The following is a 23,182-nucleotide window of genomic DNA, read 5'->3' on the forward strand; positions in this document are numbered from 1 at the left end:
ATGGAGAAGAATGCATTAGCAATGTCAATAGTGGCATACCACTTACTTGGCTGCCTTGGACTCCATCTCATACTGGAGCTCCAGCATGTCCAGCACAGCGGCACTCACCCCTTGGCCCTCCAAGGATCACAGTGTCACGATTCGTTCAGTATTGCCGACTGTGCACTGTTGTGGTGGCAATTGGCACCTGCTGTTCCTCAGCTTTCAACAGTCCAACAGCAGAAGGACTTTCTGAGAGACCCAGCAATGAATTCACTGTTCAATTCCTTCTGTCTCTACAGCAGTTATTCCAAAAGTCCATCTATGTCCTTTTGCGTCCTTGAAATATCCATTCCTGAGATAGTCAATTCCCAGGATACATGGGGCGGCTGGACCAGTCACAATGGGGTGTTTCTGCCAATCTCTCCCTGTCAAGCTCACTTCAGCCTCCAGCACAGTCAACTCTTGAGATCCCCGTGTCACCCCAGAAACAGAAATAGTTTCTGAGCCCACATGTCCTGATGGCATTAATGTGCATTGAGCAACCAAAGCTTTGTATTTCAGTGGGTCTGATGTGCCAGGCCATCGAATCCACACAGTTCAATAGACACGGTTATCCTGCACCTCTACCTGGCTAGAGGCAGGGCCTCTCTAACACTGGTCTTGCTCATAGTGGTCAGAATTTTTTCCCAATGAATACATCTGGGAGGTGCCCCCTCCACTGGATTGGGACTTTCCTTAATCTCCTAAGTTTCCTCTGCTCATCCTTTACCTTTGTAGTTAGTGTCTTGAGACTGTCAACCAATGTCTCTGCAGTAGAGATACGAGCCTGTACTGGGCTGTGGGGCACTCCTTCATATATCTGGAGTTTACTTGCTACAGAGCCCACTGTTTCTTGGTTCCCTTCTGTATACATGGACACCAGAAAATTAATATATTTAGCTGGTCCCTGGCGTGAAAGGCTCTGCTACATCTGTGATGTGCATCTGAACTTGTCAGGGTTGTTATTGGGTTGCCTGTCCCTTCCAAAAAGAACTTATAATAGTGTCATTTCCCTCAGACATAGAATTCCTTCTTCCATGGTCTTCCAAGTCTTTTAAGGTGATGTTCCTGCAGGATGTCTCTATAAACAAACTTCTCTTTTACACTCATTAGAAGACACGCCCAGAGTGAAAGGGGTTTTAAGTCCCTCAAAAACACCTGTTCAATAGCCACATCATGGGCAAAGAGCCCCCAAAAACCTGGCTTCAGCATCATCCAGTTGAAAGTTTCACCCATAAGGTCCCAAACTCGGATCAACCAAGTCAGGATGTGCTCACCTGTGTGTTGAGCAATGTCTTTCCGCAAACCATGGAGGCTGTCAAATGACAACGACTTAGTAAGGACCTCTGGCTCTGGGTCTGCTGGTAGTGAGGGTGCCACTACCCCCTCATCATCAACTGGACAGACTGATTTGGTCTTATACTTCCTTTTCTGGATAGGGGCAACCTCCATTGTCTTCGACTGTTCTTCTGGTTTAGCCACGTCCTGCATCACTGTGACATCAGGGGTGTTACTCTCTTCCTTTTCTCCCTGTGCTGGGCTGGGCTTGTGAGTGCATTCTCGAAAAGCCCTGGCCTTACCTTCAAACATAAGGGAGGCCATAATAACACAAACTTGCAGACAAAACACAAAGAGCAAGGTATCTCTGGCATCTAGAGAGAACTTAAGCCTCCCAAAAGTGGTTGTAGCAAACCTAAAGGGGGAATGGTATGATTGGATTTAAATGCCAAGACTGAGAAAACAGAAAACCTGCAGAATCTATTCTGCTTGTTTAATAAAGTGACACACTTGAGTATCTTCATCATTTCCATTAATCAAACAAACAGTTTTATAGAAAGGGCAAAATGGAAATGTACTCATATTCTGTAGAACAAGGCTGGAAAATGTCTCCTGGAATGTAAATAAGAAAAACAAATGATATAGCTTTTGGCATGTAAGGATAAAGGAGGAAAAGAATCCTTGTGATTTTGTGTATCAAAATTAGGCTATCCATAGACTTCAAAATATCCTTAAGGAAAACTGGCACACAGGGGGCTTGTGTTGAAATGGAGGGAGACCATGATGTGTGCAAGAAATCTGGTTTACAGAGATTACAGAATATATGTTCTCATACTAAATAACAGGATATTCTTGGTAATGTTATATTATATTGAAAGAAAAAGCATCAGCTTTGGGAAAGAACTGCAGTGAGTCAGAAAGGTAGTGTGCCTTCATCTGAGTACAGTTCTGCTATCCCGCATTCTCTCCATTTAAGTGATCTCCTACTGTACTTGGTGACATGGACCATACTCAGCACAATAGCACACAAATGAATGTGGTGTTATTATGAAATACTTTGTTTCATCTCTCAGACTGAGAGTGTCATGGGAAGCTGACAGAATACATGTAGATGGTGCTGAGATTTCCTTAGGAAAAGACTGAAGACCATCGTCTGACATGTGGAAAAGACAACAGCTCTAAGAAAGGGTGAGATGGAGGTAGAAACATCTATAGAAAAAAAGGAAAGAGTTTATTCTGCATTTTTACCAGCTGCTTCTAAGAAATAATTTTTTTGTTTTGTTTGGTGGTGGATTTTTTGGTTTTTTGTTTGGTTTTTTTTTTGGTTTGTTTTGTTTTTGTTTGTGTTTCTTGGTTGTTTTTTTCCCCTCCCTGCTTTGTTGCTTCAATAATCTGTTCTGGAAAGGACTGGGCAGCACAGTGGGTGAGCCAGTTACGGAGGAACAGCAGTTGGAACAATGCAGAAGAGTCCCCTTGTTAGTACTCTGTGCAGTAAGAATTAGTCCTTTGTGACTGTTTTATTGATTTTCTAAGGTAAAATTTAAACAATTAGTAAACTAGAGAACAGATTTGAGGGCAGTGTGTTGAGTGTAACAAGGGTAAAGATCTAGATTCAGTCAAAAGAATATTCATTTCTGTTCTTGAAGGGAAAGGATTAGGAAGAACTACAAATATTGGCAAAGACAAATCATGAACCACTTAGCAGCTGGCATAAAAATTAAGTCCAATTTCTAGCGTAGCTTGTGACATATTAGCAAATATAACATTTTAGAAACCCTGACACTAGACTTACTATTCTTATGAAAGGAAGCAGGAATATTGCAGAATAGCTTGAAGCATTCAGAGAGGTTATTTGTACTCCCTTACTGTCACATTGAGAGAGGAAAATAATCACAAAGATGCAGTGCTTGAAAAAGATTGAAAAAATTTGCTTCATAGCAGTATTTATTGTTTTGTGGATTTTTTGTTTGTTTGTTTTGGGGTTTTTTTGTTTTGTTTTGTTCTGTTTAAATTCATCTTCAAAATTATGGAGACGTTTCTAAGATACTGAAAACAGAAAATGGGATAAAGAGAATATAAGAAAACTTATACTATTGAAAAAGAAAAGTTACTCTTAAAAATACCTTCTTTATATTAATAAAAGAAAGCTCCATTTTAATTTTTTAAAATCAGCTTTAAATTAGAATAGTTACACTTGGAGTCATAGAATGAAAGCAAAGAAGCAGCTTTATAATGAAACCAATACATTTATTTCTAAATACTCTGAAAAAGGACCTAGTTTTATTTGCAGCAGTTACTGGGAAGCTGAGCCTTGTAAGTGCCTATGGGAAGGAAAACCTCAAGTGCCTCTGAAAATTTTTGCACAAAACTTTGCACCTCTGTTTTTCCTTTCCCTTAAACTTTGAGCTTTGATCATCTTCTTAAATGAAAATATATGGAATTTCTGTTCAACTTCTTGGATAAATGACAAAGTGATTAGCATTTGTTGAAGCAGGTCTGTGCTTAAAACAAACCAAATCCTCTCTGTACATGAAGCAGCCTTAAGTCAACAATCAAATCACTGATCTCTATCTCAAACTTGAAAATTCTAGCACTTTGCCAAAGTGCCTCTGTTTCTGTAACTCATCATGTGGTTCTTATGCATGTGGTGTTTTGAGCACTTTCTCGACATGACTTGTATCTTTCTTCATTATACAATTCAACAGGCTAATTCCTCAGTGGTATAGAAACAATTTTGATGCAGCTGAGGCATGACACCAGTAGAGGTGCCCATATTTTTTTTGTTGTTGTTGTTTTGTGCAACTCTAATTTCCACCAGCTTTTAAAAGCTCATTTTTATCCATTAGTATGGAGGGGATCAACCTGATCACGGAAATTTTGCCCCATCTTTTTTCTCATATAAGAGTATTCCTCCCAGGTTACAAGGATTTCTTCCAAAGAAAAATGGAGAGCAGCAAACTGCTGAAAAGCCAGCTCAACCATCAACTTCAGGATTGCGAAGAGAAAGCAGTATAGCTTGTATGTGGGTCAGATGACATAAATAGCCAAAGAATGTTTTTGCTTTTTTATTTATCATTCTATCAATTCTTATTATTGTATGATGTAAGAGGTTGATGTATTCCAGGAATTGTCAGACTGGGAATGCTTTTTGCCACAATCCTTAGCAATGGCAGCACTACACCAGGAATTGCACAGCTCCCAGTTTCTCTCACGTGGTATTGACAGATCTGTGTTCCTTGCTGTGCTCTCTACATTCAGAAGGAGGCTATAAAATACTCCTTGTGCTCCTAAAACTTTTGAATCTATCTACAAGTGGACTTCAATCTGCAAAGTCTGGCCACATATGGCTTCCTCCCTTACATCAGAATGCTGCCAAACTGGATGACCTTTAGAACAAATGGAAGGTACCCAGTATTGTTTGTTTGCTCTGCTTGTAGGCACACATTTACAGCAGCCAGCAGCAGAATCCCTCCCCCACCTCTCCACATAAGCCTAAAAGTTGGCTAAGTGCTGGCTCATGATGCTGTAGTTTACTATGTTGCAGTAATTTTTATTTCCCATACTGGGAAATTGTAGTCCAGAACAAAGAACTTAAGGTAAAGATTAGTCAAACAGAATTTGGATCATACATAAGCAAGAATTAATTTACTGCAACAGCTTATATTACTGCCTGATTAGCTCTATTTTTAGGTGTTGAGATCTTCTTAGGAGACAGATTAAGTTACAGGATCCTGAAAGGACAAAATTTGAAGGGACTGTGATTGAGCTACCCCAGTGAGAGCAATCATTTTAAATGAGCTTGACTGGCTTCGATCACATGGCAGTGGAGAAAAGAGCAATATTCAGAAATGAGTTTAAAACATAGGATGAAAGGAGGGTTTATACAATTATTTCTTCCACAAGTGTGAGATGAATGAAGATCTTAACAAGCTGGAAGAACTTATAAGTTGTCAAGGGAAAGCTGAACTCTAATACTTAAAAGCTAGGTGTTATGCCTGTGGATTTCCAGTGCAAGTACCCAATTTATTAACATCTAGTAATTAAATACTTTAACATCGCAAGGAGATATTAGTTCCTTAGAAAAACACAGCATGGATGAAATTGTGGAGGCTACTGGAAGGAGCTGTTAAAATACTCCAGAATGGTGAATATTAAAATGAAAATTGAAATAGTATAGTCAATGAACTATCATGTCACCTTTATAATACTTTAAGAAAAAAAAAAGTGTGTTGGAAAGTGAAGAGATATGGTATCTGGCAAACTGTGTCATTTTTTGGTGTGTGCAGGACTCTCCAAAGGATTTCATGAAGGCAATAATGCTCCATCTAAGATTAGATATTGGAAGTACTTTTTCCTTCACTTGGAACGGCATCCATGAATGTACATTGCAAAATGCATCACATTTTGTGATGGCCACATGATGGTTTTGGCTGGGATAGACTAGACTGTTTCCATAGTAGCTAGTATGGGGCTGTGTTTTGCATTTGTGCTGGAAACAGTGTTGATAACACCTGTATAATTTAGTTAATGCTGAACAGTGCTTGCAAGGAGTCAAAGCCTCCTCTGTCTGTTGCTCGTGGCTGTTTGGTTTCCTGCCTCTCAGTACAAATAGGCTGTGGGTACACATGGAGTTGGGATTGGACACAGCCAGAACAGCTGACCCCAGCTGACCACAGGGATATTCCTAATTACTCACATGGTGTCATGCTCAGCATATAAAGTTGGAAGAAGAAAGACTTGAGGGACATTTGGAGTGATGATGTTTGTCTTTCCAAGTCAGTGTTATGTGTGATGGGGCCCTGCTCTCCTGAAGAGGCTGAACACCTGTCTGCCCATGGGAAGCAGTGAATTGATTTCTTGTTTTGATTTGGGTGTGTGCGTGGCTTTTGCATTCCCTATTAAACTGTCTTTATCTCAGCCTAGTTTCCTAGATCTTATCCTCCTCTATCTCCCCAATCCCACCGGTGGGGAGGAGTGAGTGAGTAGCTATGGGGGGTTTGGTGGCTGGCAGAGATTAAACAACAATGTTACATAGTTGAAGCCACTGCATTCCTTTCCTATTTTATGTACTTGACATAGTACATGGTATGTCTCCATTGTTCTTAATGATTAAGATTGGAAACATATTTTACGTGTAGCAATCACCCACTTTCTTCACCACTGCAGCCAGGCTGTAATTCTAACTACCCCAAACAGATGCACTTTTTATTTAAAATTCTGAGATGTAGAGGACATCTTTCCCTTTTGCCTTATGTCCTTCACCTAAATCTTGGAATTACAGGTTATTAACTAAGCGATTGAGTTGAACTAAAGGACACTGACTTTTTTTTTTTAAGTCAGAACTTATAACTTAAATTTTGAATAAAAAATAAGTCTCCACCTGCAAGGTTATGACAGCCTATTTAGAAAAGATTGGGAAAGCCAGTAGTAGTACTTGCAAAAATGCATCCACTGATGCCACATTTCCTGTAGATGGAAAATTTGAGGTCAGATTCTACAAAAATGAATCTGGAATCACAGTAAAGCAAGACTTCTCTTTTTCTCTGCCTAGCTGCTTGTCAGTGGAATGTTTGTGCCTGTCAGTATCTTGCAGTACTAATTGGAACTAAGTATATGCTGTCTCCTCTTTGATTACGCTATCTATTACAGAGGGGAAACATTTAATGCAAAATAGCACAAACCTTTCTGCATTGTCCTAAGACTGCATCCCATATGATGCTAGAGAACAGCAGGTGAACTGTTGGAAGAAACATAGACGTTCTGATAGTGAGTTTATGCTCCACTGTTACACATTTCTGAGAATGAATGAGAATGATGTTCCTGAGACCTGCCTTATACACGAGCACACTGTGAAACAGCATAAATATAGGGCAATAATCAATGGGCCTAAATCGCAGGATTACAGTTAAACATCAGCTACATCTTTCTTAAGAGGAGTAACAGCATAAACAATAGAGGGCTTTTGACAAAATTCAGTTTAATAGACAAGGAATCAAAGTCTGAGCAAACGACTTCTGGAAGTCTCTTGCATCTACATTGCTTCTAATTCCTTGTTCTGCAAGGATTTCTGGAATGTTCTGGAAGATACCAACTTTACCTAAGTAATTATTTGAATGACCTATACTCCAATATCTGTCAGAACCTCCAACACTTATCCTTTGCGTTCTCTCTCTGCCATATTTATGACTGCAAACCAAGCTCTTAATAAACTTTTAAAGTTGTTTCTAAGCTTTCAAATGTAACAAGACATAATTCTTTTACTTAAAGCCTTAAATTCTCAGTGTCTTAAACGCCCCTCTCCTGACTGGAGAACAGAAGAAAGGGTCTGAAGATCTTTTCTTTTGCACGCGTGTTCGTACAAAGTTTATTTTATAGCATTTGTAAGTGTATTTTTGTTTTACAATAATTACATTTTGGCTCTTGCAGGCCCCAGGCGAGTTCCGGGTTCTGAAGGTCCCGTTTCCTGCACGGATCCAGGGAATGGAGGATCCCCGGAGTGCCTGGCATGGTGTGACATCTGCCGCTGGAATTGCAGTGCCAAACTACTGATCGCGAGCGCTCCCAGACTGGCAGCAGCACTTTTGGGAACCGCCATAGGCAGTCAGGGCGTCGCCGAAGGATGGGCATTTCGGGGGCAGGTACACAGCAGGGCATTAGAGAGCTGCGTTCCAAGCCGCGGCGGTCTGGCACTGCCCGGGCAATCCCTGGAAGTCAGCTCTTCCCATTTTAAACAAGCATCTTAGCCGCTGCTCAGAAGAGGCTTGAGGTGAGTGGGTTGCGGAGGCCCCACCCGGCCCGGCCCGGCCCTCCTTGCGCTCCGCGGGCAACGGCGCGGTCTGGACGCGCTCACCGACCCGTGCGGCGCGGCCCCGCCCACCGCGCCCTGATTGGCCTCCCGCTGATTGGCTGCGCCCTGATTGGCCGCCCGCTGATTGGGCGCGCCCTCATTGGTCTTCCGCTCCGCCCACGGGTGAGCCCCGCCCCCTGCCGCGGTGCGAGTGGCCGCGCCCGCCGTCAATCACGCGCTCAGGAGCGCGCGGCGCCTCTCGTCTCGCCCCGCTCCTCCTGGGGCGCCCCCGCTGCGCAGGGAGGAGCGAGCCCTCCGACCGGACCTGCCGCCAGCGCCGCTGCCGCCCGGCGCCCTCCCCCCTCCCTGCGCCCTGCGCCCTCCCTGCGCCCCGAGTGCCGCCCTCCCCCCTCCCTGCGCCCTCTTCCCTCCGCCCTCCCTCCGCTCCGAGTGCCGCCCTCCGCCCTTCGTGCGCCCTCCTCCCTCCGTGCACCCTCCCTCCCCCCCGAGTGTCGCTATCCGCCTTGCCTGCGCCCGGAGAGTCGACCTCCTCCCTGCGCCCTCCGCCATCCCTGCACCCTCTTCCCTCCTGCGGCGCCCTCCTCCCTCCCTGCGCCCTGGGCGCCGCCCCGGCCCCTCCTCGCAGCACCCTCCGCAGGGGCAGCGCGGGTCGGGCAGGGCAGCAGTGCCGGCGGTGAAAGGCCGCACGCCGAGCCTGTGCCCCGCTCCCCTCGGTCCCGGTAGGTCGCTGTCCGTGGGCGCCTCTCAGATCGGCGCTGGCCGTGGCGGCCGCAGCGCCTCTTCAGGCCGAGGCCTGGGACCGCCTCCCTCCCCCTTCGCCTGTCCTCGGGGCGGGCGCGGCCGGCGCTGGAAGGGCCCGGCGCTCCCGGAGGGCACACGCCATTCCCGGGAGAGCTCGGGCTGCCCGCCCGAGGGAGCGCTGCGCCGCGGGCACCGAGCCGGGCGTGTAGGAACAGACGAGCGAGTTCATTCCCTGGCTCCGCAGAGCAGGTTGTTGGAGTGCCATTGTGCCGGCTTAGCAGATTAGCAGGTTAGAGCTCCCAGCGCTCTTTTTATTTTGATTTTTAAAACGCTATTTACAAACACACTTTGAATATAGTGATTTTAAGTTTGTTTAATCTGTTTAATTAAAATACCGAGAAGACTCGGCATGGAACTTGCACAGAGCTTATTTTCAGGCATTCCTGTTGACTTTGCTGGTACAGCCTTACCGAGCATTAAAGTGACATGCAAAGTGTAAGGGAAGTGGGAATATAATCGAAATTTTTTTTCTTAGTTCGCTTCGTACATAAGAACTTTTGTAAGTACATACATAGTTAGCAGTATATACTGTGCAAAAATATTCTTTTCTTTTGCGTGTCCTTGAGCATGATCGTAAATGAAACAACTTCCCTGCTCCGTATACTCCCACTTTTCCTGAACACAAATAAATACCTTGTGTGTACAGTTTATCATGAGCTGCGTTGAGATGTTAAAATCCAGGATGGGAGTAATACAATTTCACTTTTAGAGTGAGAAGATGTTGTAGGAGGTTTCTTCTCTTGACCTCAACATCCTTTAGTCAGTTGCTTTTAAACTGAGGCGTTTCAACAGTAAAACAGTATTTGCATTGTAAATAAGTGGTATTTTATTGTGCTGTCCTGAAATGGAGAAATTACTTTAAAAGCAGCAGACTAGTTACAGCATCTGAGAATGACTTTCAGCTAATAAAATTAGTCTTTTTCTCTTGTCACTCTACTTTAGCATCAAATAGATATATTTTCTTATAAAATGTAAATGAATTTCAGAATCTAGAATACCAGTTCTCATACAGTGATGTATCACATTTTCTGTAGGGGATTTTTTATTATTTTCTTGGGCATGTTTAAGGTCAGTTAAGATATTCAGCCTCTCTGAAAGAATTAGAGGCCCTGTCCTAACCCATTTAAAGTTGTTCTTCCCTACAAAGAAAAGTGACTGAACCTACAAAGAGTTTTTCCTCATGCAGTTTAATTACTTACAATTAACAAGACTGAATTTACTTCCTGTGGTATTTTTTCAGTCTTTAATAGTTTTGTAATTAGATTAAGTGCATTTTTAAAGCTGAAACAGTATATTAAAACTTAGAGTCCCCACTGCATCTGCAAGGTTTGTCCCATGAAAATAAGGCTGTTCATGGTTCAGTAGTTATCATGCTAAATTGTTCTGTGATTAGAAGTATCAGAGTTACACACATTTGTAACATCTTTTGTCTTAAAAAATCGTTTAAAAATATTAAGATGTCTTCTGAGGTTGAAGATATATTTAGTTTAGTTATGTCTTTGAGACAACGATACGTGAAATGTGAAGAATAGGGATGTGACAATGGTTGCTTTTCTCCAATATCTTCTTATTATAAAAAAGAACTTTATAAGGAACTGATCAGCTCTACTAACTTCCTCTATTTAACTTTTCTGAAGTCAGTCCAGTTGAACATTTCAGTATCTTATAAACCAAACATACAGCTGCATCTTGTTCCTTAGTTTTTCTTTTTACTCTTAACTGATCTTTTGGAGTGTATGTAAAAGTAATGCTGTAATTAGAGGCATATGTAAACTACAGCAATAACAAAGTTGTAAAGGAGTTTGACATTCTGTTTCTTCAAAATTTAAGCTTACTGATGGCAGGAGTAATCAATCAATCCTTCATACTTCACCTGAGGTTGTATGAGCAAAATACCTGGCAGTGCTTAGGGGAGGAGTGGGACAATGCTTTTCAGTGGTGAACTGTGTTTAGATGATCTTGTGTATGGCCAGACTTGGCGAACACAGTTTTGGGAAGGGCTCTCCCCACGTGGGTGTGCCCTTCCAGCCTGTGCAGTGGATTTTTTAGGTGAGGCACAGCGTGAGCAGAACTGGCCCCACCGTTTCAGTCCCAAGGTCCATCTGCCACGGCCGAGCGAGCTTGGACAGTGACAGTGAAGTCTTCAGGCCTGTCACAGCACCCAGTACTAACGGGGGCTGAGCCTGCTGAGCATCCAAGATCTGATGGGACGGGATGGCAGGGAGGCATTTAACTGCCTGGTACGGTCTCCACTGAGACTCGAACTCAGGTCTTTGGGATTCAGAATCCAGAGTGCTCTCCTTTACACCACGGGACTGCCTTAGATGATCTTGAACTGATGATAATATCTGGGAATTGTTTAGTAACATAATGGAATGATATGTTCCCAACTAGTGCATCCTGGAAGACTGGGAACATGACTTGCTTTGCTTCTGGGCCTTTAGCACTCTTTCAAAATTGTTTTGAGACTTCTGTATAATTTTTTTCACATTCTATTAAAAGGCAAAAAAGTAACTTTGATACAATTGTTGTGTACTTTCTGAAAATCCTTAATTGGATTTTTTTTGTTGCTATGCAGGCATTTTAATGCTTCCTCAGTGCTGCTGCAAACCTGAGGAATTTTCTATATGCAGTGCTTTCAGGGGAAGTTCTGAAATTCTTACTAAGTAGTAAAGCATTGAGCTACATTTAAAAAATACCAAACCATGATTCATTTATTTTGGTGAGATTTAGTCACCTGTTATGTTTAGTTCTAGTGTTTTAGAGATGATATATTCATTGCCTTAGTACTAAGTAGGAGGATTCTTTCCCAGAAAAGGTGCCAAGAATATTTGTAAATATTAAATATGCAACACTTTGAGAATCTTATGGATGTGTTTATCAGCAGTGCTTTTGTCTAGGATGTTTATTGAATTTCATATTCCTTCATCTGTTACAGAGAGCATTTGTCACAGCATTTTTAAAACACCCACTCTTCCCTCTCGTTATTGCTTTATCTGTTGTTTTTGAGTCTGTTTAGAAAAGCTTTTATAATAGAGATAGATAAAATCTCTTCTCCGGGGACACCCCCTTGTCGCGGGGGAGAAGCTTGCGTGCCCTCATGAGGTTGAGAGCTATGCTGGAGGTGGTTTGTGCCGCCGGTAGGGTCTCCCATTCCAGACAGGTCTCAGCTGAAGGGTCAGACAAAGTGTGTCCATGGGCAGGATGGGCTCGCTAGCCGTCTGGCAACCATCCTAGGAGAAGGACAACTCCAACCCCAAATCCGGGCAGATGGATCTCGTTTAGCCCTGTAAGGCCATCCATCTAAGAGAAGGATACTCTAACCAAACCTACATCCTGAGGTATTCACTGTCACCGTCTGAGCTCTCTAGGCTGTGGCAGATGAACCTTGGGAGTAAAGGGTGGGGCCAGTTGTGCGCATGCTGTGCCTCACCTAAAAAATCCATTGCACAGGCTTGAAGGGTTCACCCACATTGCAAAGCCCTGTAGCGACAGGTGAGGGTTGAAAACGGCAGGTGATAGGAAGCAGCTGGAAGCCGCAGACCCAACCCTGCATGCAGGCGGTTCAGGATATGGGTCATTAGAGACTTGACCCCGGAAATGACAGTCTCTTGTGGCAGCATCCTGAATGACCAAGCAGCCTTTTCTAGGGACAGCACTGCTTGCTCCACACGGAGAGGGGCCTAGCAAAGGTGGCCTAAACAAAGCTCATCTCCACACCCGGTTGGATAACCATGGCCAACCGGCATCTTCCATGCGGTCAAACAAAAACAAAGAGATTTCAAAGGCATGCACCTGCCTGCAAAGGTGTGCTCAAACTAACACTCGCATGTTGGAACATCAGAACCATGCTTGATACTGGGGATAGTGGACGTCCTGAGCTTCGTTCTGCTCTAATTGCCCACGAACTGTCATGGCTCAACATTGACATTGCTGCTCTCAGTGAAGTTCATCTTCATGAGGAAGGCAGCCTTAAAGAACATGGTGCTGGCTACACACTCTACTGGTCAGGCAAACCCAAAACCAAAAGACACCTTTCAGGAGTTGGCTTCATGATTAAAAACTCCATTGCCTCCAAACTTGAAAATCTGCCAACAGGTCATTCTGATCGCATTATGTCCTTACGCCTTCCCCTACACAACAAGCAACATGTTGTTCTTTTTAGCGTATATGCCCCAACTCTCCAAGCTGACCCAGCGGAAAAAGACAAATTCTACACAGACCTGCGCCGCCTCACCCAAAATGTTCCTGCAGATGATAAGATCATAATCCTTGGCGACTTCAACGCCAGAGTAGGTAAGAATTCTGAAGCCTGGAAAGGAGTCCTGGGCAAGCATGGCGTTGGAAACTGCAATGACAACGGACACCTCCTGCTAGAGTTTTGCACAGAACGGCAGCTTGCCATCACCAACACTATCTTTCAACAGAAAGACAGCCTGAAGACAACCTGGATGTATCCTCGATCCAAACACTGGCACCTCATTGACTATATCTTAGTACAACAGAGAAATGTCAGTGATGTCCGTCATACTCAAGTGATGCCGAGTGCAGAATGTCAAACAGACCATCGCCTTGTGCGCTGCAAACTTAACCTCCACTTCAAGCCCAAACCTAAGAGAGGCGGCGTTCCAAGGAGGACGCTCCAAGTCAGCAATCTTCAAACAGCCACAGTGAGAGACAGCTTCCAGGTAAACCTTGAAACTAGACTTAAAGATAATCCCATAGATCCCTCTCCTGAAGCGCTTTGGCAACATATTAAAAGTTGCATCCTGCAGTCCTCTGAAGAGTCCCTAGGGTTCTCCTCCAAGAAAAACAAAGACTGGTTTGATGAGAACAATCAAGAGATCCAGGAATTGCTGAAGAAGAAGAGAACTGCTCACCAAGCACACCTTGCTCAGCCATTTTGCCATATAAAAAAAGCTGCCTTTCGTCTTGCATGCAGTAAGCTCCAACAGAAACTTTGAGACATCCAGAACAAATGGTGGCTCGACCTAACAGAAAAGACACAACTATGCGCAGATTTGGGTGACCAAAGAGGATTCTATGAGGCCCTGAAAGCAGTGTACGGACCCACACACCAGGTTCAAAGCCCCCTACTCAGTGCGGATGGTCAACTGCTTCTAACAGATAAAACCTCCATCCTGAACCGATGGTCTGAGCACTTTCAGACTCTCTTCAGTGCCAACCGTGTAGTCCAAGGCTCCACCATTCAGCACATTACACAACAACTGGTGAAACATAAATTGGATGCAGTCCCTACTATGGGAGAGATACTCAAGGCCATACAACAGGTGAAAACTGGCAAGGCAGCTGGGATTGATGAAATTCCACCTGAAATCTGGAAGCATGGAGGTCAAGCACTCCATGCCAAATTCCATGAGCTTGTTGTGCGTTGCTGGGAACAAGGGGAACTACCACCAGATCTCTGTGATGCAGTCATTATCACCCTGTACAAGAAGAAAGGAGAAAAATCAGACTGCTCAAATTACTGAGGTATTACTTTGCTCTCCATTGCTGGTAAAATCCTTGCAAGAATACTTCTGAACAGATTAGTACCCACTATTGCAGAAGATCTTCCACCTGAAAGCCAGTGTGGTTTCAGAGCCAATAGGAGCACCACAGACATGGTGTTTGTTCTCAGACAACTGCAAGAGAAGTGTAGGGAACAGAACAAAGGTCTCTATGTAACCTTCGTTGACCTCACCAAAGCTTTCGACACTGTGAGCAGAAAAGGCCTGTGGCAGATCTGGGAATGTTTAGGATGTCCCCCCAAGTTCCTCAATGATCATCCTGCTACATGAAGATCAGCGTGGACAAGTCAGATATGGCGATGCACTCTCTGAGCCCTTTCCTATAACCAATGGTGTGAAACAAAGTTGCGTTCTTGCACCAACTCTATTCACAATCTTCTTCAGCATGATGCTCCAAAAGGCCACAGCAGACCTCGATGAAGAAAACGGCATCTACATCCGATATCATACCGATGGAAGCCTATTCAACCTAAGGCGACTGAAGGCCCACACACAGACCCTAAATCACCTTGTCCATGAGCTGCTTTTTGCTGATGATGCCGCCCTCATTGCTCACACAGAAGCAGCTCTGCAGCGCTTAACATCCTGCTTTGCAGAGGCTGCTGAGCTTTTTGGGCTGGAAGTCAGCCTGAAGAAGATGGAAGTTCTCTACCAGCCTGCACCTCAAGAAGTCTTCCATCATCCTCACATCACCATAGGCAATTCAGAGCTTAAGTCAGTCCAGCAGTTCACCTATCTGGGAAGTATCATTTCCTCAGACGGTAACATTGAAAAAGAGATAGACAACAGGCTGGCAAAGGCATACAGAGCCTTCGGAAAACTCCATAAAAGAGTCTGGTCCAATAAACACCTGAAGAAAAGTACAAAGATTAGTGTCTACAGAGCCATTGTACTGTCTACTCTTTTATATGGGTCTGAATCCTGGGTCATCTACCGCCACCACCTGTGACTTCTCGAACGCTTCCATCAGCGCTGCCTCCGTTCAATCCTAAACATCCACTGGTCTGATTACGTGACCAATGTGTCTGTTCTTGAACAGGCAGGGGTCAGCAGTATCGAGGCCATGCTGATGAGAACGCAGCTGCACTGGGCAGGGCACGTCTCCAGGATGGAGGATCACCGCCTTCCGAAGATTGTGCTCTATGGTGAACTCGCCACCGGCTGCCGCAAGAGAGGAGCCCCAAAGAAGAGATACAAGGACTCCGTGAAACAACACCTCTGCCTTGGCCATATTGACTGCCACCAATGGTCCACTCTGGCCTCCAATTGGGATTCATGGAGACACACCATTCACGACGCTGCTGCTTCCTTTGAGAATGCACGGAGAGTCAGTCTTGAGGAGAAAAGACAATGCAGAAAGAACCGTTCCTTGCCAATGTCACCTAGGGAGACGTTCCGCTGTGCCTTCTGTGACCGGGTCTGCCTATCCCGTATCGGCCTTTTTAGCCACCAGCACGCTTGCAGCAAGCGTGGGTAGTGCCCTTCTCAAATCTTCGTTCGCGAAGCCTGGCCATGATGATGATGAGATAAAATCTACTTTAGGCTGTTCAAAGAAAGATGTTTTATGCAAAATAAATATAGGTATGGAAAACAGTCACATTTTCTTGCTATTTGTGTATCTGCTGTCCTGCCTTGTGCAGTGGGGTTAGGAATGGGAAGAGACAGATTGATCAGTCAGAACTGTCATTGCAAAAATGTTTACTCAGAAAGCTGTGGGTCACAGAAGTCCATGCCAGACACAGAGGTGAGATTTGCATATTGAACTGGGTTTATTTCTTAATCTGACTTTGTGTATTACATCCCTAATACATTTACAAGTGTTTTCCTGTGCTTTATGATCTCTGTAAGCTTTCTAGCCAGTTTAGCTTTTAACTTACCAAGACCATTTTAGTAACTGTTTTACTTAACTGAAATCTATTAGTAATTTAATGTAGTTTTCCTAGAAATATTTTTTCCCCCCAGATTACCTGGATGGTAGTTTATACCCTTCATCAACCACATGTTTAAATCTTGTTATTTTTGATTAAGACAGGATGTGGACTGTTACAGTGGAGGATGATGTCCTTTTCAGTAGTCCAGAAGTACTGAGATGTTTTATGACAGGCAGAGGACAGATTTCAGTTTGAAGTATGTAGTTTGTCACACTTTCTTATAGTCTCTGTAGTTACTCATTGGGTAATTTATGAGGTACCATGCTGTTTACTCAGTAAACCATGTGCAGTAACAGAATGTAGATGGAACAGATACCAGCAGCAGCGTTGTTAAAGGTGCTGTTTGAGTGCAGTTTGCCTGTGGAAGTCTCTGTGTGTGTTGTCCCTTAAGAGATGCCCTTGACTGTGGAGCGCCAGTCAGTCAGCTCTGTTCCAGGCTCTTAGGCTGTCCCTCTGTACTTGGAGGTGTTCCCCTGCTCCATTCCTGGCTGTGCAGTTTTGTGCACACTCTTGCTCTTCATCCTGTTGTTTGTGTCCTCCACTGAGTTGATTCAGGTTCTGTTCAGTATGAATTACTGTCAAGTGTGAGCTTTCTGTGGGGTTGGGAGGTGTGGTGACCTCACTGAGATGTTGGAGTGCTGAGGCCGGTAAGCAGCAGGAGCCACAGGTGGTGTGGCCACGGGCAGTAGCAGGAGAACGATTGTGCTAATCCCTTATATTGTCTAATTGCGTTTTTCAGGACAAAGTTTCAGACATGAGTTCTATTGTAGCCTTAAAACTGTTTTTTTTTTGGTTCAGTTTGTCTTTGAGTTTGAGGTGCTAATTACCTAAGAAATGTTGCATCTGTGGAATTCTGAAACCTGCATGGGCTGTATTTTTGTCTGAAAGGCTTTAGAAGTACAGGCTTCTTGGCAGGTTACCTCTGTGATGCTGGAAGCTGTGATTGAGTCCAAGGTAGGGCACACTTCTGTGGCACAAAAGAAAGTACTTTTTAAAATTCTACTGTTATGTGTAGAAAAATCCTGTGAATATTTGAGACACTAAGCATTTTCTGTTTTACATCTTTGAATTTAAATGAGACATCTAATATGACTTTGTAAAGACATGAAAGCCTTCATGTTTCAAGAGCTTTTTAATGTAATGACACCAAGCAATCTTAGAAAGGCATTCAGTGTTGCTTAAGGGGAGATCTGCTAGCTTAAAATGAAGTACATATTTAATTTCATATCCTGTTGATATTTTTGATGGCAGTATGTTGTCCATAAAAATCTATCTTAAATCCCAGGTAATTATGGAGTAATCGTGGGAAGATGAAGTAATCCTATAGAGGCTGGAATCAGACATGACTGCATTAAGGGTCATGTTTCACTCTAACCTCATCCACTAGTATTTTCTTAGTTATGCCTTGCAAATATTTTCTTCTGAAAACAAAGAAGTTCGGTATAAAACGTTTTTTTCTTTCTGTGGAAGATCACCTCAGTTGGTATTCATTAATTTCTTGCAATGTTCCAGGAGCAGGTTGCTCAGTGCATGAGGTTATGCATGTTTCTGTTTAACATTTGCTGCCAGTATGTTGGGCATCTGTAAATGTGGAGGAAAAACAGATGATGAAACTCGAATTTACAGGTAGCAGTAAAGAGGGATGGAACAATTTTTCCCTCAGACAGTAGGAAGACAGAATAACTGTATTTGTTCTTAAGCTTTTGTCAGACTGAGAGATAAATGTATTTGGCTTCCAGAAATGCTCTCTGAAGCGTTGAATTTGATTTGCTAACTTTGAGCTGTAAGGAAAATCTATTGATTGTACTTTAAATTTTCTTCTAAGAATAAAAGGTTTTTTTAAGAAGATAAGCTATTTTCTGCAGTTCTCTCATCTGCTGTGGAACTTCTTGGGTGGTTTTAACCAAGGTTAGATTGCCTGTGAAGACATGTTCCTATAAGCTTCATAAAATCAATTTAGAAAGTAGATATTTATTAGGTATCCCTAGTGATTCTTCATGTTATCTGTTCTGTGTGATAGTAGCTCAAGAGCTGTTCAGCCTGCAACTGTAGTACTAGGCAGGCTATAGTAGTACATCTCTCTTCACTGAGGGAGAAGGGAAGGTTTTATTGTGGGAAGAAACGAGGATTTTTGCAAAAAAAGAGAGCTCAGGATGTATCATAGAGAGGCCTGGGATTACTATGGAAACATGGAAAACATCCAACAAGCTGAAATTACTGCATTGAGTCTGTGTGGGCATTGAACACTAATCTGTAGACAGTTTAGCTGAGCTAATGTTGGTGCTTTTGAGGAATGATTTGCTTAGTCTGAATCTGTCGTAGCTTTCCTAAGTAGTACATTAGAAGTTTGCTACACAGTGCCCATGTCAAGATACTGACATTTTCTCATTTTGGTGCTTGAGAATTTTGTTTTTAACTAAAATCTGTGTAGTTAAGTAATTGCCACCAGACCATGGCAACACTGATGTCAATAGCATGAAATTTTTTTATTCTCAGAACTTTTAATTTACACCAGATCATATTCCGTATTGTTTGGTTTTGTGTAAAGTATTGGGAGACTTGTTTTCATCTCTGAGTTCCATAGGAAGTCATTGGTTTAAATATGTTTTATGTTCTACGACTGTTGATGAATCCAAGATCTTCACTGTGGCTAATGTTCTTCATTAAATTCATGTCACTGTGCACCTTACTTGCTCAGTATGAAGGCAGCAAGCATGATTCTAATTGGTGAGGTGTCTGAGATTTTATCCGTAGCGTTTTATTTCATATGAAACTGACAGAATGAGGTAAAAAAGTCTGTAGCCTTTTAGAGACTCTAGTGCTGTAGTTTGTTTGGTAGAGACATGTTACAAGGCAGTTAAATACCTCCCTGAAATCCGATCCCGTCAGATCTCAGAAGCTAAGCAGGGTCAGCCCCGGATTAGTACTTGGATGGGAGACCTCCTGGGAAATGCCGGGTGCTGTAGGTTCTAGGCCTGAGGACTTCACTGTCACTGTCCAAGCTCACTCGGCCATGGCAGATGAACCTCAGGACTTAAATGGTGGGGCCAGTTCTGCGCACGCTGAGCCTCACCTAAAATCCACTGCGCAGGCTGGAAGGGCACACCCACGTGGGGACAGCCCTTCCCAAATCTTCGTTGGTGAAGTCGAGCCAAACACACACACACAGACTTGTGAGGTATATATTGTGGTGAAAGCCATGCAAGTGAGGAGGGACTTGCAAGTATATTTCATAGTAAAGTACTTGGAATGGCTGTAGAAGTTGCCTATTTAGTTTGTGAAGCCTGTTAAGACAGCAGAATAATTTGATTGCCATGTAGTTTGTTATTGTCAGAAAACCTTGACAGATTTGTAGCTGCAAAACTTATTCTGGAGGCAATTTCTGTACTGTGGGTTATTCTTTTCCTTATGTGTGGGGCTTTTGAAGTAGAATCTGACCACATCAATACAGAGAAGTGAGAGGAGTTGTCTCAGTGAGTTAGAAATACTTTTATTTTAAAATATGTTTAATTTTGAGAAGTGACCTTACAGTCAATGTAGAATGCTAAAGCACACTATGTACTTTATCCTATCCAAATTGTAACCTAAAGACAGAATTATTGTCTTTTAGACTCTTAGAAAATGGTGTTGGTTTTTCTTTTTTTTTAATTTTTATTTCTTTTTTCCTTCCCTTTTTTTTTTCCTACGTAGCACTGGAAGGCTCACTGTGGTGATTAATTTTATCTTCAGATATAGTTATGGCATTAGAAAAAATGCAATGCTCTCTTTGCTTTGTTTTTTAACTTTTAGTTGTGTAAACTTTACAGATTCCCTTGCCTCGCTTGAAGATAATCTCTACCTGTAAGTTATTCTTCTGTGACAGTTTGAGTGCTGTGGGACAATGTTTGATGTAGAGAATGGAATCCTGCATTATGCAGCATTAGCCAGCTCAGCACTACCTTTCTGTCAGCTGTGGACAGTGTGGCCCATTTAAGTCTGTATGGGTGTGGAAAAGTGAAAAAACAAATGACTGAAATATTGGTTAACCATCATTTCTCTGCTCTGCAGTAAATCAGTGTTAATACTGTCTTTGTTATATTTTAATAATTATTCCTTGTGTTATGCTTCTTCTTTCTGAAAACTGGCTTTAACTTTTACTCTAAAGTCATGATTATTATGATGGTGCAAGAAGTATGCACGAACCGAAGTTAAGTAATCTCATTTTATTTGCATGGAATCCTAAAGTGAAGTTGGTGAGATTTTGTAGTGAAAGCCTCTGATGAAGTGAAATTTGTGGATTAGGGACGAACATGTTTTCAAGGTCAATGAGAACACAAATGTTTATGCCATGATCAGAGACAGCAATCTCTAGGTAATGTTCATTTTGAGTTAACAGAGATGAGGAGATTGCTTTGAGATTTTAATTGCTGCATAACTAGTCCAGTGCGTCATTTGGGTAAAATTGGGTTGAGTTAGGGTGACCCTGAGTACTTGTTTTGGTTTGAGGGGAAAAAACCCAAAATGTTTACCCACAAGCGGGGGAGGGGGCCTTCTCCACAATAATCATGCCACTCTTTATCAAATTTAAGGAAAAAGGAATTTAATACAAGAAGGATAACTGTTCTTATCTGCTGTATATAAACAGGCTAGTGCAAACCGCTTCCCGAACACCACAAGAGAAAGAAAAAAAAAACCAAAACAGCAACAAAACCCAGCAGGTTTTCCTCCAGGAGGAAAGTTATACTTAAGCAGTGTCAAATGTCACAGTCCGGCTGGCTGCGGAGTGAGTTCCCAGTAGTTCCCAGTCCCTCTCCAGCGAGACAGACGAGTGGTGAGCTCCCAGATGAACTCTGTGTCTCTTGTCCCAGATGAGGGAGAAAGAAAGCTGAAAGTGGGGAACCACCACGTGTCCTGCAAAAGCAGCTGCACACCTCTCTCTCCCGGGTCACGGCCCCAGCCGGGGCGGGCAGGCCGTGACGGTGCAGGCGGTGGTGAGGCTGGAACAGAGGCCTGGGATCCCAGATGCAGGAACCAGGAGAAACAGCCGCAGTGAGGAGAAAAACAGCGTCTCAGCCAGAAGCCCTAGCTGTAGCCAGCAGAGCAGCTTCCCTCCTTCTACTACTACTTTTGTTAACTGCTGGCATGGGCAGTTAGTGGCAGGGGAGAGAATTTACATAATAATCCCAAACTACAACAGTACTGTACATGTGTTCTGATGTGACAGTATTTTGACCAGAACTGGCAACTGGGTGGTGGAGAACAGTCAGGTCTGTTGGGGAGTAGCCTTTCAATGGGCAAAGTTAAACGTACAGAACAGATACTGAAGTCTGTTTATTGATAGTCCTCAGATTTGTTCCTGTGCCTTTAAACCTCGGTGCAAGAAAAACTACACTAACTTAAGTAGAATACACTTTTTAAACAAGCTTCAATAAAGATGAGCTATATTTTTGGTTAGTTTTTGTATGGGGGAAGGTTTGATTAAATGTGTTATAAAGCTGTTTTTCTGATAGATCTTGTGCATTAAAGGAGGATTGTATGTGGCCATTTGAGGTTTGCTGATGACCTGTCCTTAGGGAAACAGCTTTATGCATGCAAATTGAAAAGCTGCTTTTAGAATCTCAGACTAATTCTATGCATTGACAGTAGTGTGTGGCAGTTGATACTGTAAGTGATAGATGCAATTTTTGTTCTTCTTTATTATAATTTATAACTAGGGAGGAAAACATGACTTTAGAGAAGGCTTGGTTGTGTAAATTTTATTAATGAGAGAGCCACTTGGATTTATCTTGACATTTTCCATTAGGCTTTCTTCTTTGAGTGCATCTCATTCATACGTGTTTGTGGACTGACTGTGTGAGGACTTAGATTCAGTTACATAAAATTTGGTTTTGTTGGGAAAATCATACAAATCTGTAAGAGTAAACAAGTATTTTTTTAAGTTGTAATTTTCAGGCATGCTGACAATCTAATTTGTACACTAATGTTCATAAATTTCGTTCTTGTTCTGGTTTGCAAAACTATTATGCTACTCTAGAATGGCTTGATACTACAGATTGTACACGTGGAAGATGACTGGACACTGCCTGAACAGTACAGTTGTTTGAGCTATTCATAGAAAGTGAACTGAAGAATCTGTGAAAAACTTAGAAGTAAAAAAATGTGGTAATGGAGAAGGTTCTTGAGACACATTGTATTGTTGGAAGTTCTGGTAATGCAAACAGAGTTTATATGCACTTGAGACCTGTAAGTTGCCTTGGAGGGATGAAGAGCACAAATCAAAACAGAAGTGTTTTGAGGCCGTGCACACTGAGAAACAAATTGCAGTGCTGAGCTCCTGCATGATCTAAGGAGATTTCATTTGCCTTTGAAATTAGGGTATTATATTTGCTTTCTTAAATAAATATTTATGTCTTCTGAAGTGTGAAGAATTTAATGTGCATGTCATCAAGAAGCAGTGGTTGTTTTGTGTGTTTTCCTTCTTTTGCTGCTGAAACTCCAGGAAGGTTTTCCATCTTAGGAATATGTTACAAACTTGGTGGAATAAATGTGGCAAATGTGGGATCTGTGGTTCAGTATTTCAAAAGGAGAGCTGGCAGGGAAAGAAAGAAAGCGAGCAGTGGATTTTGATGGCCTGAATGTGGATGCTGCCAAAGGTCTCATTCCGGTGCATCATCACTCCTTGTACGTCCCACATGTTTATCATATTATTGTGGAGGCAGAACTCCTCCTATGTCCAACTATAAAAGCTCATCCTTGGATTTCTTGGATTAGTTCACATCTGCTGAAAAATATTGGTGTTTTTTAGGGAAAACGGTGTTCCTTGGAAGGATTTG

General features: G+C 42.8%; 1 protein-coding gene across 7 annotated transcripts in view; it reads left to right on the plus strand.

Annotated features, from left to right (window-relative positions):
* The first annotated feature begins 9,047 nt into the window (after positions 1-9,047).
* Positions 9,048-23,182, plus strand: part of CSNK1G3 (casein kinase 1 gamma 3) — an 83,365-nt gene continuing 69,230 nt past the window's right edge. For all 7 annotated transcript variants that reach the window (XR_011700020.1, XM_071581600.1, XM_071581602.1 and 4 more), the window contains exon 1: positions 9,048-9,137. The gene's annotated coding sequence lies outside the window, so the exon portion shown is untranslated. The remainder of the gene's footprint in view (positions 9,138-23,182) is intronic.

This window comes from Pithys albifrons, chromosome Z (assembly GCF_047495875.1).
Source record: "Pithys albifrons albifrons isolate INPA30051 chromosome Z, PitAlb_v1, whole genome shotgun sequence".
Lineage (NCBI taxonomy): Eukaryota > Metazoa > Chordata > Aves > Passeriformes > Thamnophilidae > Pithys > Pithys albifrons.